Source organism: Aotus nancymaae, unplaced genomic scaffold (assembly GCF_030222135.1).
Source record: "Aotus nancymaae isolate 86718 unplaced genomic scaffold, 86718_ANA_hifiasm-v0.15.2.pri h1tg000183l, whole genome shotgun sequence".
Lineage (NCBI taxonomy): Eukaryota > Metazoa > Chordata > Mammalia > Primates > Aotidae > Aotus > Aotus nancymaae.
This window is the reverse complement of record NW_026988598.1, coordinates 765,720-781,852: the sequence shown is the minus strand read 5'-3', so window position 1 is coordinate 781,852 and position 16,133 is coordinate 765,720. Positions and strand designations below refer to the sequence as shown.

Sequence of the window (16,133 nt, the reverse complement as noted above, 5' to 3'; positions counted from 1 at the left end):
ATAACATTATCCAGGATAGGTCATATTCTAGGCCATAAAACAAGTAATAAGAAATTTGACAGTGTTGAGTTTATATCAAGTGTTTTTCTGACCACAATGTTATAAAGGTAGAAATTCACAACAGAATCATAAAACATTAACAAATATGTAGAAATTAAACAATATGCTCCTGAACTACTAACAGAAACTGCATAAAGAAGAAATTAAATAAGAAATTTACAAAAGAGAGAAATGAAAATGTGTGAACAACTTCTCAATACATGTTTTATCGAGTAAAAGCAGTTCTTAAGGGGAAATTTTATAGCGATGAATGCTTACATCAATAAAAGCAAGATCTCAAATAAACAACCCAAAGTTACACCAAAAGAAACTAGAATAAAAGGTACAAACTAAGTCAAAATTTAGCAGAAAAAAGGAAGTAACAAAGATCAGAGCAGAAATAAATTAGGACTAGAAAAAAATAGAAAATATCAATAGAACTGAGATGTGTGTAGTATTTTGAAGAGGTAAACAGAATAGATGAATGCTTGGCTAGGCTATGAAAAAAGAGAAGACTCAAATAAAATTGTAAACATAAAATGGGATATTATTGATAAGACAAATATAAAGGCCCATGAGACTTACTATGAACAATTATGCAGGAATGTATTGGACAAACGAGATGTACATACCTTCCTACCTATCAAGATGGAATCATGAAGAAGGTGCAGGTCTTAACAGAATAACGAGATTGATTTAGTAAATAAAATTTCCCACCAAAGAAAATTTTAGGAAAAGATATCTCCACAGCTAAGCTCTACCAAATACTTAAAGAAAAACTAATCCCAATTGTTGTCAAACCCTTTCAAATATTACTGATAAATATAGATGCAAAAATCCTCAACAAAATAGTATGAGTCTGTATTCAGCAGTACATTAAAGAGGATCATTCACTATCACCAAATGGGATTTATTCCTGGATTGCAAGGATGACATAACATATTAAAACCAGTTAGTGTGATTTACCATTTTTACAGAATGAGAGACAAAAACAGCACAGTAATTCTAATTGATGCATGAAAAGCATCTGACAAAACTTAATATCATTTTTTGATAAAAACTGTTAATAAATTAGGTATAGTAGGAATGTTTCTGAACGCAATAAGGCCCAAATATGACATGTTTACAGCTACCATTATATTCAATGGTGAAAATTTGAAGCCTTTTCTTGTGTCTCTTGATCAGGAACAAGACAAGGATGCACAAGCAACAGTAAAGTGTTACTACACACTAAAACTGACAAAAAGAAATACAGTGAAACAAAATAAGATACTAGGAGTAAATTTAATCAAGAAAGTGAAAGATATACTAAAAACTATGAAACATTACAAAAAATTGTAAACAACACTTACTGATTTTAACATGTTATACCATCCTCGCAACCAAGGAATAAATTCCACTTGGTCATAGAGAATGATCATTTTCAATGTACTGTTGAATACAGATTCAAACGATTTTGGTGAGGATTTTTGAATCTATGTTTATCAGTAATATTGGTTTGTAGTTTTATAGTATGATAAAAGTATTCAATGTGACAGAAACAAAGAAAAAGTTATCTCTATCTCATGCTTATGAACTGGAAGAATTAATATTGTTTAAAAAAGTGTATAGTAAAAGCAATATTACAGATTCAGTGCAATCTCTATTAAAATTCCAATTTCACTCTGATGAAGTAGAAAAAAAATTGTAAGAAACCACAGAAACTCTAGATAGCCAGAAATCTTGACCAAAAATATTAAAGCTGAAGACATCACACTACCAGATTTCAATACAAAGCTTTAGTCATCAAAACCCCATGGCGGTAGCATCAAGACAGACATACCAACTGTGCTATCTTCTGAGAGATAGCACAGAAACAAATCGATGCATCTGCAGTTAATTAATGTTTGACAATTTTTTTTTCTTCTGTATGTGGTTATCCAGATTTTCTAACACTGTTTGCTGAAGAGACTGCCTTTTCTCCATTGAAAATACTCCTTGTTTAATAAATGGTGTTGGGAAAACTAGCTAGCCATGTGCAGAAAGCGGAAACTGGATCCTTTCCTTACACCTTATACAAAAATTAACGCCAGATGTATTAAAGGTTTAAACATAAGCCCTAACACCATAAAAACCCCAGAAGAAAACCTAGGCAATACCATTGAGGACATAGGCATAGGCAAGGACTTCATGACTAAAACACCAAAAGCAATGGCAACAAAAGCCAAAATAGACAAATGGGATCTAATCAAATTTAAGAGCTTCTGCACAGCAAAAGAAACAATCATTAGTGTGAACCAGAAACCAAAAGAATGGGAAAAAACTTTTGCAAGCTACCCATCTGAGAAAGGGCTAACATCCAGAATCTACAGAGACTAAAACAAATTTACAAGAAAAAACAAACAATCCCATCAAAAAGTGGGCAAAAGATATGAACACTTTTCAAAAGAAGATGTTTATGCGGCCAGTAAACATGAAAAAATGCTCACCATCACTGGTCATTAGAGAAATGCAAATCAAAACCACATTGAGATATCATTTGATGCCAGTTAGAATGGCGATCATTAAAAAATCTAGAGACAACAAATACTGGAGAGGATGTGGAGAAATAGGAACACTTTTACACTGTTGGTGGTAGTATATATTAGTTCAACCATCGTGGAAGACAGTGTGGTGATTCCTCAAGGATCTGGAAATAGAAATACCCCAGCAATCTCATTACTGATTATATACCCAAAGGATTATAAATCGTTCAATTATAAAGACATGTGCATATGTATGTTCATTGTGGCACTGTTTACAATAGCAAAGACCTGGAACCAACCCAAATGCCCATCAATGATAGACTGGATAAAGAAAATGTGGCACATATACACCATGAAATACTATGCAGCCATAAAAAAGGATGAGTTCATGTCCTTTGCATGGACATGTATAAATCTGGAAACCATCATTCTCAGCAAACTGACACAAGAACAGAAAACCAAACACCGCATGTTCTCACTCATAGGCAGGTGTTGAACAATGAGAACATGAGGACACAGGGAGGGGAACATTATACAATGGGGTCTGTTGCTGGGTGGTGTGCTAGCAGAGGGATGGGTTGGTGGGGAGATTTGGAAGGGATAACATTGGGAAAAATACCTAATATAAGGGATGTTGGGATGGAGGCAGCAAACCACCATGGCAAGTGTGAAGCACATTACTCTTGTCTCGGCTACTCAGGAAGCTGAAGTAGGAGGATTGATCCTGGTAGGTTGAGTCTGCATTAAGCCTTGGTCACAGCACTGCACTTTCTCCTGGGTGACACTGTCTCAAAAGGGCAAAGACCTAAATATATATTTCTCAAAGAAGACACACAAATGGCTAACAGATATATGAAAAATTGCTCAACATCTCTAATCATGAGATAATACAAAGTAAAAACCACTATGAGGTGTCACCTCATATCTGTTTGACAGCCAATTAGCAAATAGATGAAAGATAAGTTTTGGAGAAGATGAGGGAAAAAATGGACTTGTTATCCACCATTATTGGTATTGTATATTGATACAGCCATTTTGGAAAACAAAAGTTTCCTCAGAAAGCTAAAAATAGAATTGTCATGTGATCCAGTAATTCCACTACTGGGAATATACAGAAAGAAATTAAAATCAGTATATGAAAAAGATGTATGCCTTCCCATGTTTATTGCAGTATTATTTGCAGTATCTAAGATATGAAAACAATCTAGGTGTCCAACAATAGATAAGTGGATTTTAAAATGTGGTATATATACAATCACATAACCCAAATTCAGACTATAGTACAAGGCTACAGTAACCAAAACGGCATGTTACTGGTACAAAAACAGATTTATTGATGGATGGAACAGAATAGAGAGCCCAGAAATCATGCTGCACACCTACAACAATCTGGTCTTTGACAAAATCTACAAAAACAAGCAATGGTGAAAGTATTCCCATTCAGTAAATGGTGCTGAAATAACTGGCTAGACTTATGCAAAAGATTGAAACTTGACCCCTTCCTTACATCTTATACAACAATCAGCTAAAGATGACTAAAGACTTAAATGTAAAACTTGAAACTATAAAAGCCCTCAAAGATAACTTAGGGAGTATCATTCTGGACATAGGACCTGGCAAAGATTTCATGATGAAGATGCCAAAAGCAATTGAAACAAAAACTAAAGTCAACAAATTGGACCTAATTAAACTAAAGAGCTTCCCTTTTGAACGTTTGCTATGAATAGCAAAATAAACTATCAACAGGTAAACAGACAATCAACCAAATGGGAGAAAACATTTGCAAACTGTGCAGCTAACAAATGTCTATTATCCCATATCTAAAAGAAACAAATTTACAAGCAAAAAACAGCCTCATTAAATAGTAGACAAAGGGCATAAACAGACAGTTTTCAAAAGAAGATATACATAATGCCCACAAGCTTACAAAAAAATGCTGAACACCACTAATCAGTGGAGAGATGCAAATCAAAACCACAAGGAGATACCATCCCACACCAGTCAGAATGGCTATAATTCGAAAGTCAAAAAATAGCATGCTGGCCAGGCTGTGGAGCAAAAGAAATACATACACAGCTGGTGGGTATGTAAGTTAGTTCAGCTGTTGTGGAAAGCAGTTTGGCAATTTCTTAAAGACAGAATTACCACTGGACCCAGCAATCCCATGATTAGGCATATACCCAAAGGAATATAAACCAGTCTACCCTAAAAGCACATTCATATACATGTTCATGGCAGCACCCATCAATGGTAGACTGGATAAAGAAGAAAATGTGGTGCATATACCCCATGGAATACTATGTAGTCATAAAAAGAATAAAATCATGTTCTTTACAGCAACATAATGGAACTGGAGGTACTTATCCTAGTGAACTACTGCAAAAACAGAAAACCAAATACACATGTCCTCACTTACTAGTGGGAGCTAAACATTGAATACACATGAACATAAAGATGGGAATAGACATTGAGGATGACTAGACAAGGCAAGGATGGAGGGCCAGCTGAGTTGAAGAACCACCTGTTGGGTACTATGCCTACTTCCTGGATGATGGGATTGTTGGGACCACTAACCTCAGTGTTATGTAATTTAACCCATGTGACAAACCTGCATGTTTATATTTTAATCTGTAATAAAAGTTGAAATTATAAATAAAAATTTTAAATGACAGCACCATTTTACATTCCCAAAAGCATTGGATGAGAGTTCCTCTCCAAATTTTTGCCAGTGTTTGGTGGTGTCAGTATTTGGGATTTTGGTCATTCTAATAGGTGTGCAGTGGCATGTCATTGTTACATTTCCCTGAGGAAATATTTTGTGTAGCATCATTACATATGCTTATTTTTCATTTGTATATTTTATTTGATGATGTGCCGGTTAATGTATTTAGCTCCATTTTTAGACAAAGTCTTGCTCCATCACCCAGGTTGGAGTGCAGCAGCACGATCTTGGATCACTGCAACCTCCACCTCCCAGGTTCAAGTGATTTTCCTGCCTTAGCCTCCCAAATAGCTGGGATCACAGGTGTGCACCACCATGCCCAGCTAATTTTTGTATTTTTAGTAGAGACAGGGTTCCATCATATTGGCCAGGCTGGTCTCAAATTCCTTACCTCAAGTTATCCACCAGCCTCACCCTCCCAAAGTGCTGGGATTGCAGATGTGAGCCACCACTCCCGCCTGTTAGCTCATTTTTTAATTAAGGTGTTTCTTAATGTTTAGTTTTAAGAATATTAATATATTTCTGTGACAGCCCTTAATCAGATAGGTTTTGGCAAATATTTTCTTCCAGTCCGTGGTTTGTTTTTCTTTTTTTTTTTTTTTTTTTTTAGTGTCTTCCCCCGGGGGGGGGAAAAATTACATTTTCATCAAATCTAGCTCATCAATTACTTCTTTTATGAACTGCAACTCTTGTTTTTTTGAAAGGTCATCATCAAACCCAATAATCTGTTTTCTCCTGTGTCATGTTCTGTAAGTTTTATCATTTTCTGTTATATTTTTAGGTCTTTATTTTGAGTTAATTTCGGTTAAGGTGTAAGGTCTGTGATTTATTATTATTATTATTATTTTGCATGTGGATGTTCAGTTTTTCCAGCACCCCTTCCTGAAAAAGAAAATATTTGTTTCATCATCATGTTTCCTTTATTTCCTTTTCAAAGATAAACTGAATATATGTGTCTATTTCTGAACTTTATCCTGTTTCACCAATATGTTTGTCTATTTTTTCATCAATACCACACTCTTGATTAACATAGCTCTATAGTAAGTGTTGAAGTTGATTAGTCTGTCCTCCAATTTTGTTCTTCAAAATTGTGCTTTGCTATTGAAGGTCTCTTGCCTAGTTATATAAACTTTAGAGCTAGTTTGTCTATATTCTCCAACTTATTTGCTTCCATTTTGATTGGAATTGCATTGAATCTGTATATTAGGAAAAACTGGCATCTTAACAATACTGAGTCTTTCTGTTTATGAATATGGTATATCTCTTCATTTGTTTAGTTCCTTGATTTCTTTCATCAGATGTAGACATTTCTAGGATTAGAGAGGTCCCTCTTCCTTGAGCAAAGGACAGTAATAAATGCCACAGTTTGCAGCCAACAAGTCACCTCTAAGAGGCAGATGTCTGACCACACTCAGGAGGTCAGAGAATGATAAAGATGTCCCAGGAAAATCAAGAAATTGAAGAATCCATAATTGTGTCTGAATAACACTTTTTCATTTCCCCAGGGCAGCTGTCATTTCAGCAAATACCTATCAGCTTGTGCCAAGCATGCTGACACTTTTGGCTTTCCTTAGCCCTGCTACTAGTCCTTAGTTTTGGCTGTGTGCTTCTTAAGTTAGTTAGAAAGTTCTTTATTCCTACAGTGAGATAACATTTTTCACAAATATTTATTTAAAATATTTTTCAAGTGGTATTTTAGATAGAAGGGGTACATATGCAGGTTTACATTGTGTCTTTTTGGTAAAATGTTGTATTTTCTTTTGGGTATGTACCCAGTAATGGGAATTTTTATCTTTTATTATGCTTTTGTTTTTTTTTAGATGGAGACTTGCTCTGTCTCCCAGGCTAGAGTGCAGTGGCATGATCTCTGCTCACTGCAACCTCCTCTGGGTTCAAGCAATTCTCCTGCCTCTGCCTCTGAGTAGCTGGGATTACAGGTCCCCTCCACAATGCCCAGCAAATATTTATGTTTATACTAGAGACAGGGTTTTCCCATGTTGGCTAGGCTGGTCTTGAACTCCTGACCTCAGGTGATCCACCTGCCTTGGCCTCCCAAAGTGTTGGGATTACAGGTGTGAGCCACCATACCCAGCACCAGTAAGGGAACTGCTGAGTCAAATGGTACTTGTTTTAAGTTCTTTGAGAAATCAACTGCTTTGCACACTGGCTGAACTAATTTAAATTCCCACCAACTCTGTATGTGTTCCCTTTTCCATCCAGCCTCACCAGCGTCTATTGACACTTTTATTCCAGCCATGGAACATCTGTTAGTGTTTGTTTGTTTTTTAGCACATGCTCTGAAGACTTTCTGTTTCACAACCAATGATGATTATTCTTTCCAAATATATTTTTTCTTCTTCTAAAGGGACATGGAACTTTGTGCCTGTGTTAGTTTGGGGTATACATTGAGAGCATAACACCTTGGAGTGGCCCATCCCAGTATCTCTGAATGCTTCATTTAGACTCTCTTCACCTGCAGACCTAGTAAGGAAAGAAGCCTCCATATAGTCCTGCACCAGGCAAGTCACCAACTACAGAATTACTACAATAATATCTGACTGGTTCTATAATTCACAAACATAGACATGGGTCACTTGCAGGTAATAAAGTTTTAGTAATGGCAGTGACATCTCAGCTCACCAGGAAGCATATTATGGGCTCTGAAAACAGGTTACAATGAGTATTGAGGCAGTAGGAATCACATTCATTAGATTTTAGCTAAAAATATTCTTGCAGGAAGGCAAAGTATTCTTCCTGCACATGTAGGAATATCAGACCTGCAGGGAGCAAACACAGTGAGAGACAGAATCTGTGCTGCATGTCTGTGAGCTTCAGTCCCCAGGGAGACACACTGAGCTTGCATGGCTTCTTTCACCACTGCTGCATTTGTTGTACAGTGTATTTCATATTAGTCCACTATTGAATTTTACATTCCATTGGTCTCTCACTCTGTTTATGAATTAACACAACACAATTTTAATCTCAAAGTCTACAGTCTGTTCAGACTTTTCATGGACATTTTTATTTGTTTATTCTTCTTTAGAGTAAACTTTCTATCTCTAGAATACAAACAGATGATAGCTATGTTGGAGTTAAAATCTATTTATTGAAGTATTTTTTATTTCTTGGCCAGGCATGGTGGGTCACGTCTGTAATCCCAGTACTTTGGGAGGCTGAGGCAGGTGGATTACTCGAATTCAGGAGTTTGAGACCAGCCTGCCTGGACAACATGGCAAAATCCTGGCTCTACAAAAAATAAAAAAATTAGCCAGGCATGGTGTTGCACAACTGTGATCCCAGCTACTTGGGGAGCTGAGGTAGGAGGATCACTTGAACCCAAGAGGTGGAGGTTGCAGTGAACTGAGATTGTGCCACTACACTTCATCCTGGATGAGAGGGGGAGACCCTGTCTCAAAAAAAAAAAGTATTTTTGATTTCTTAATAATGTTGACTCTTCCTGTCTAATCATGTAACTTCACGACTTTTCATTTTACAAATCTATTTTTATGTTTAAAAATATTTTCTGCTAATTTCTTAATGATTACATTATTTGAAATATAATTTTCTGTGACATTTTGACATTATCTGTTTTGCATTTATGAACATGAGCACATGACATTCTCATTAATTCAATTAATGTAATTTATTGTATTATAGAATTTCCTGAGAATGAATCTCACTTGCCTTTCTGGCATAAAGGGCACTTAATAATGCTATAATATTTTAATGTGTTAACACAATTGTTTCTAATATGTAAAAATGTTACTTTCATATTCATACCTTTTAATTCTTTGTGATATTCTATTGCTCATGCAAACAGTTCTTATATCAATTTATCCTTCCTAAAAATGATTGGGAAGAATAATTATAGCTTTTAAAAATTTTAGGATCTATTGGTATATTCATTAGTACATGAGTAGAATTTTCTTCTGGAATCCATAAAATCAGTACATTTTTATGGATAGGAGGGGTCGTTAGTGAATGTTCTGTTTCTTCTATAAATATTTAGTTTAGAATCTCTGTCTCTATGGGGTAAATGTTGATAAAATATATGTTCCTAGAATACATATTATCTACATTTAAATATTAATTTGCATTGAATTGTATAATTTGTTTTCTATTTATTCTTTATATTAATGTTTGACTTTAAGTTCTTCTCTGCTGTGTAAACTGTTGACATCTCCTTCTCAAGCTCTTTGTGTGATCTCATCTGTTTAAAGAACAGTTTGGCTCCATAGTTTGGAGATTAGCTGAAAATTAGATTTTCAGCAGATGTATAACCCAGGGAAGCACAGAATTCAGTAAGACACACATGCTTTGCTTCAGTCTCTCACGTCTCAGACTCATCATTTCCTGCTTCCTTCCTTCAGGAGCCCATTTTCTTCCAGATATTGTGGAAATTTATCACCTCTCCCAAATATTTTTATGTCTCTGGAGATGCACATTAGAACATTGTCATTGTTTTTGGTAATTGGTTTTCTGAAAATAACTTTAACTCTTCAAATATGTACTGCCATTCTATCTACAGGTGAAGTGATAATTGTAGTTTTCTGGGGAAGTGAAGTCACAGGATCACAAACCCACATCTCAGACCTCCTTCCTACACACTCACTGGCTGTAGTGACTACAAACCAGAGCCCATTCTCCCATTAGTAGAAGGAAATCAGGTGAGTAGTTTATATTTCAATCTGTGAGGCCAGGTCTGCAAGGAAAAGGAAGTATGTGGATCAGTAGACAGAGTAAGTACTGTTTTCTGGGAAAGGGAGTTTTCTGGGCTACAAGGTGACCAGCATCAAAGCCATGCAGGAAAATGGAAATAATTACTGAATCACGAGCTTAACTTGTATAGAAGTAAAGGATGCCCAGGACCATAAGCCAATCCGTAAGTGCTCCTAAATTAATTTTGTGTAATTCTCACTGTTGATCATTGTCAGATTGAGATGTATAAAGCCATAACATCTGTCTTCTTAAAGTTCTCTAGTATAATTTGGAAATTAATCTGCTAGATGTTCTATCTTTCCTACAAGTGTCAGAACATTTCTAGGATTAGTAGAGGTATTTCTACAATACCTCACAATGCCAGTAATAATGTATAGGATGTAGCCAGTTGATTTACCCTATTCTATTCAGAAATAGTAAATATGTATAGGTTTCATACCTACTTGGTGTATATTTTGTATTTAGTGGAGACAGTGATCTAGTGATGACAGAGAAGAGTTGACATTTGCAAATTATGATTAGACTTTTTGGTATTAGAAAAATCAAAGAAAGGTAATTTGATTACATTAAGTTTTTGCATCAGCAGTTTTCAGAATTGCCATATGTTGTGATACTTTTAGTAGTTTCAAAAAAGTTCGAATTGTATTTCCAAGCTCAATACTTACTTGGTACTGTTTAACTTAATTAAATTAACAAATATTTCTGCCAGTTTTCCTTTTGCATAATAGACATATTTAACACTTTTAGCAATTTTGACATTGAAATAATTTTGACATTTTTGCACTCATCAATGTGATTTTCTTTATAATTAATAGTAACTCAGTTTCAATTCTGCAATATTTTATCTCATTTATGTTTCATATCTGCAGCGTTGGACACAGTCATTTCACTGTGCGCTCCTTGGTTAACATTTAAAAAGCGCCTCCTATTTTAATTTCAATATGAAAGCATTTCTGCATTCAATAAATTCCATTTGGTATAGTATAATTATTCTTTTAGAATTATATCAAAATTAAGGCATCTTCTTCTACTTGGATCTCTGAATCATTATAGATGATTTTTGCCTATAAATTAAGCATTTAGTTTTAAATGAGATATTACCATTTTATTTTTAAGTACAATTATTCTTTAAAACTCTGACAAAATATTTAAATAGACATTAAAAACTGCAGAGTATTAGAAAAACCTAATTATATCTAAGTTTGTGACACATAGTGGTTATATACATTGTCAATTCCAGATTTTGCCTCATATAAGATAAGGGACTTTAGCTGTCATTCAGTATTCCTGTGCCTATAATATCTTAAGTGTTAGGGGCCTTGCTTTGTCTCTTTTCAGTCCTCAGAGCTATAGAGCACACACAGTTCTGTTCAGGCATCTCCAGACTGACATAGCATTGGTCCTAAAATACCTGAGGCCCCTTTTGCAACCTTTATTTCTGTTACATTATCTTTTGCATTTTAAACTTCCTCTCCAGGTCTCCTTTGCAGGAAAATCACTATTTTCAACTTATTGCCACAGCTTAGGCACTTTTTTAAAAAATAGTGAGAACACCATCTCTATTAAAAAAAAAAATGTGAGCCTGCTTCCTTCCAACTAGGCAATGTAATTATTGAGTTTGGAGATTATATTTGGAAGGGCTCATGCCTGTAATCCCAGCACTTTGGGAGGCCAAAGTGGGTGGGTCACCTGAGGCTGGAAGTTCAAGACCAGCCTGACCAACACAGTGAAACCCTGTCTCTACTAAAAATACAAAAATGTATTTTTTTTTTTTTTTTAACATTACTTGTGTGCACCTGTAATACCAGCTACTGGGGAGTCTGAGGCAGGAGAATCACTTGAACATGGAGGCAGAGATTGCAGTGAGCTGTGATGGCGCCACTGCACTCCAGCCTGGGCAACAGAGCAAGACTCCATCTAAAAAATAAAAATGAAATAAAAAAATAAAAAAGAAACTTGGCTACTGAGAAGTAAAATAAAGTCCAAGTTGGGCTTTACACTTGGAGAGGAGCCACTGGAGCAAGCTCCAGACATGGAATCTGCAGAAATCTCAGCAAGATACCTTAGCCTTTCCTCGGTGGATGCCAGGAGCCCTGACTCATCCTCATGGGGGTGTCTGGCACTCAGAAAATTCCTTTATCTCATTGTCTGTAGACCTTCCAAATTTTGTGAGAAAACCATTTTTCAGTAACCCAAAAGATCAACCTCATATTTGCTGTATTCTTTGCAAAAGTCAAATTTATGTTTGTAAACAAAGCTATGATGAGGATCTCACACAGATCTCTGTGATAACTGCACAGGAAGCTGGCTTTCTAGTGAAATTTGACTTTGGAAGTAGTGATCTCTGGATTATTGTAAGGGTTAAGTAGATTGTTTATAAGGCTTTGCACAGACTCCTCATAATCTTCATTTCCTTGAATTGTCTGGGGGCTTTCAGAGCTCAGAAAGTTCCCAGATGTACTTAAAGAAACAAGGCACGGGAATCTGGCCAATTCCCGTGTCTGCTCTTTAATAAATAACTTCAAGGATGTAGTTACATAATGAAGACGGAGTCAGCATATTCTTACATAGACTGTAAATAAACTTTTTTTAGCACAGTATAAAAGAAATAAATCTTTTTTTAGTACAGTATAAAAATAGTCTAGTGCTAATACAGTATAAAACAAACAGTCCAGTGTTATGTAGAAGAAGAGAGAGAAGAAGAACAGAAAGCTTCCAGGTTGACTTTGCGAATACCCGTGCTGATTCCGGTGTGGTTGCAATTACCCGTGCTGATTCTTTTGCCGGTGTTGCTGTGATTACCCGTGCTGATTCCTATGCCGGTGTTGCTGTGGATGGTATTGTATCTATCTATCTATCTATCTATCTATCTATCTATCTATCTATCTATCTATCTATATATTTTGTAAATAAATTTCTTTTTTTTTCCTTTCTATACCCTCGGCTGATGTTTTTCCTCCCCACGAACCTGCCTGTTAAAACAAATCCAAGCTTGGTCTTTTCAGTTATATTTGTCTTGTGCTGAAACAAATTGGCATAGTCGGCAGGATTCGGGGAGAAGGGAAAGCAACATGCCTCTTTTTAAGTGAGAAATTAAAGCTGTAACTTGTGATATTCCAGGGTGGGATGATCCCACCTTCTCATCAGTAGCTCGTATTTGGGTTTGTGGGACAGGATTGAGTGAGAATTGGGATGGTCGTTTGCGATCTCCTAACCCTATGCAGGTGTGTGAAACGTTAGAGTTGGTTCCAGTGGAGAAAGGAAAAGAAATAGCAGCTGTAAGTCACCGAGGTTGGATCTTGTTATCTGCATATCGAAAGCAATATATAGGCAGACAGAAGGTTATGCAAGAAAAATTGCAGCTGGAAAAAGAGTTGGCAGATTTACAAAGTAAATTGTCTATGTTACAATGTCAAAACTTTGTTTTGGGAGATCAGGTCAAAACATATCAGGGGGTAGCTGAAAAAACTGCAGTGCATTGTGCTCAGTACAAATATCGTAAAAGGAAGAAAAAGGTAAATGCTGAGAAGGTTCATACAGTCATTGCTACCGCTAAGGCTGATTGGGATCCAGACACAATGGGAACATGATGGGTGGAAAATTCGAGACAAATCATTATGGGGAGCAGAAATATGGCAAAATATATAGATTGTTTTATAATATACTAATGTTTCTGTTTTTCATGTAGATGCTCACACCTCTTCAGATTCTGTTAAAAAATTACACAATAAAAAGGTTGATTTAACTAAAATTAATTCCAATACCCATGCTGAAGATCATCTAACATGTGCCAAATGGATACATGAACACACAGGTCACTGTGGAGCAAACGCCATGTACAAGTGGGCCCAGCAAAGAGCTTTCTTTACAGATGTTCATAATCCTGATAACTGTACACCTCGCCATTGCCCTGATATCATCTCCAAGTCAGGAAGAAAACTTCTGGCTCTCGCTAGCGCGGGTGTTAAATGTTACTTCTTTCTGCCTGGAACAAGACCATCACCACCATTATATGTTGAGAAACTGTCTTCGACCAGTATGTAAACCTGCCAAAGATATTAAAGAAATGACTTTCCTTGCAAATTTCCCTGACAAGACTATATCCTATGATGATTTAGCTAATTGGGGAAAATCTTCATATACATTACCTGTAAACTATTTGCAGTTATGTACTCCTAAAACAATTATTACCCCTAATGACACTTGTGTAAACTTTGTTAATTGTACTACTCAGTGTAAATCTATACCTGGCACTCTTTTGTGTAATACTACTCAAAATTACCCATCTGTTAAAGGATATGTAACCTTACCCACTGGATGGTTTTTCACTTGTAATAGCTATACTTACAATTATATTCCAGCTAATGTCACAACCAATACTAAATGTTGCTTATCACGCATTTCTGTATTTCTCCCTACTCAGGATAGCATTGTACAGCTTAAACATAATAGTAGTAGAACCCGCCGATCTGTACCTATAGATCAAGAAACTTGTAATGATCAAGTAACCTTCCTATCGGAAGCAGAAGGAGCAGCAATGATTGCTAGTGTAATTGGTACACTTTTCTTTGGGCCTATAAATCAAAGGCAGTTACAACACCTAGGATGTAATATGGCAAAAACTTTAAATCAAACCTCTCAAGCATTAGCTCTATTAAACAATAAACAACACAACTTACGACAAGCTATTTTAGACAATAGAGCCGCCATTAATTACTTATTCCATCACCAAGGATGTGAGAAAATCAAAGGCATGTGTTGTTTTAACTTAACTGATAATAGTCAAAAAATACAGGATAAAATTAACAAGCTTAAGCAATTAATGCAAGAAATTAAACAAAATAGAGAAGGATGGAACTTATTTAACTAAATTACTTCTTGATTACCTACTACTTGGTTGAAACAAATATTTCTTATGTCTACTCTTAACATGTTGTATTTTAATATGTTGCTTGCCTTCTTGTTGCTCTGTTATCACTACCCAATATATATCGTCCAACTCATATACATAAAGTGTAAATGAAGATCATACTTCCTCTGTGAAAGCCTTAGGACCTAAACGTAAGGGTTAACTAGATTGTTTATAAGGCTTTGCACAGACTCCTCATAATCTTCATTTCCTTGAACTGTCTGGGGGCTTTCAGAGCTCAGAAAGTTCCTAGATGTACTTAAATAAACAAGGCACGGGAATCTGGCCAATTCCCATGTCTGCTCTTTAATAAATAACTTCAAGGATGTAGTTACATAATGAAGACGGAGTCAGCATATTCTTACATAGACTGTAAATAAACTTTTTTTAGCACAGTATAAAAGAAATAAATGTCTTTTTTTAGTACAGTATAAAAATAGTCTAGTGCTAATACAGTATAAAACAAACAGTCCAGTGTTATGTAGAAGAGAGAGAAGAAGAAAAACAAAGCTTCCAGGTTGACTTTGCGAATACCCATGCTGAGTCCAGTGTGGTTGCAATTACCCGTGCTGATTCTTTTGCCAGTGTTGCTGTGATTACCCGTGCTGATTCCTATGCCGGTGTTGCTGTGGATGGTATTGTATCTATCTATCTATCTATCTATCTATCTATATTTTGTAAATAAATTTCTTTTTTTTTCCTTTCTATACCCTCGGCTGATGTTTTTCCTCCCCACGAACCTGCCTGTTAAAACAAATCCAAGCTTGGTCCTTTCAGTTATATTTGTCTTGTGCTGAAACAATTATACACCATTTACCATGGAAATATTAAACAGAGATCCTTTTCCTCTAGTCTCAGCCTGCCACGCGTTCACACCCCTCATCAGTCATTTGTACTCCTTCCTGTGGAAGGGAAGCTCCAGTGGTTATTTTTCTTGCTGGTTTTGAAGACCTCCCTTCCTGCCCACACTCTTGAGTGTTTCATGGTGTCTCATTTCTCTTTAGCAGCAAAGACCCCACAGCTGGGTGGTCATTGAAGGACCACAATTTCATCAGGAATGAACCTCAGTGGTGGCAGGAACAGCAGAGTTGTTTTAATAGGTGCTTGGATTGCCACAGATCGCTGAGGCATGAAAGTTAGTACAAAAACCAAAACAAAACCAAAAGCCTGCCATCACCCTTCATTGAGAGACTGTAAACTGGCTTCAGTCGGATATTGTCTCTGGAGAAAAACATGGAGA

At 36.1% G+C, this 16,133-nt stretch overlaps 1 protein-coding gene across 5 annotated transcripts in view; it reads left to right on the top strand.

The window, feature by feature from the left end:
• Positions 1–15,744, top strand: part of LOC110568090 (ankyrin repeat domain-containing protein 62-like) — a 98,699-nt gene extending 82,955 nt beyond the window's left edge. For 3 of the 5 annotated variants that reach the window (XR_010340905.1, XR_010340906.1, XR_010340904.1), the window contains 3 exons: positions 7,631–7,784; positions 9,794–12,821; positions 13,673–15,744. The gene's annotated coding sequence lies outside the window, so the exon portion shown is untranslated. Of the gene's footprint in view, positions 1–7,630; positions 7,785–8,417; positions 8,583–9,793; positions 12,822–13,672 lie in introns of those variants that run through there. The other 2 variants (XR_010340908.1, XR_010340907.1) reach the window with 2 other exon arrangements.
• Positions 15,745–16,133: the final 389 nt, after the last annotated feature.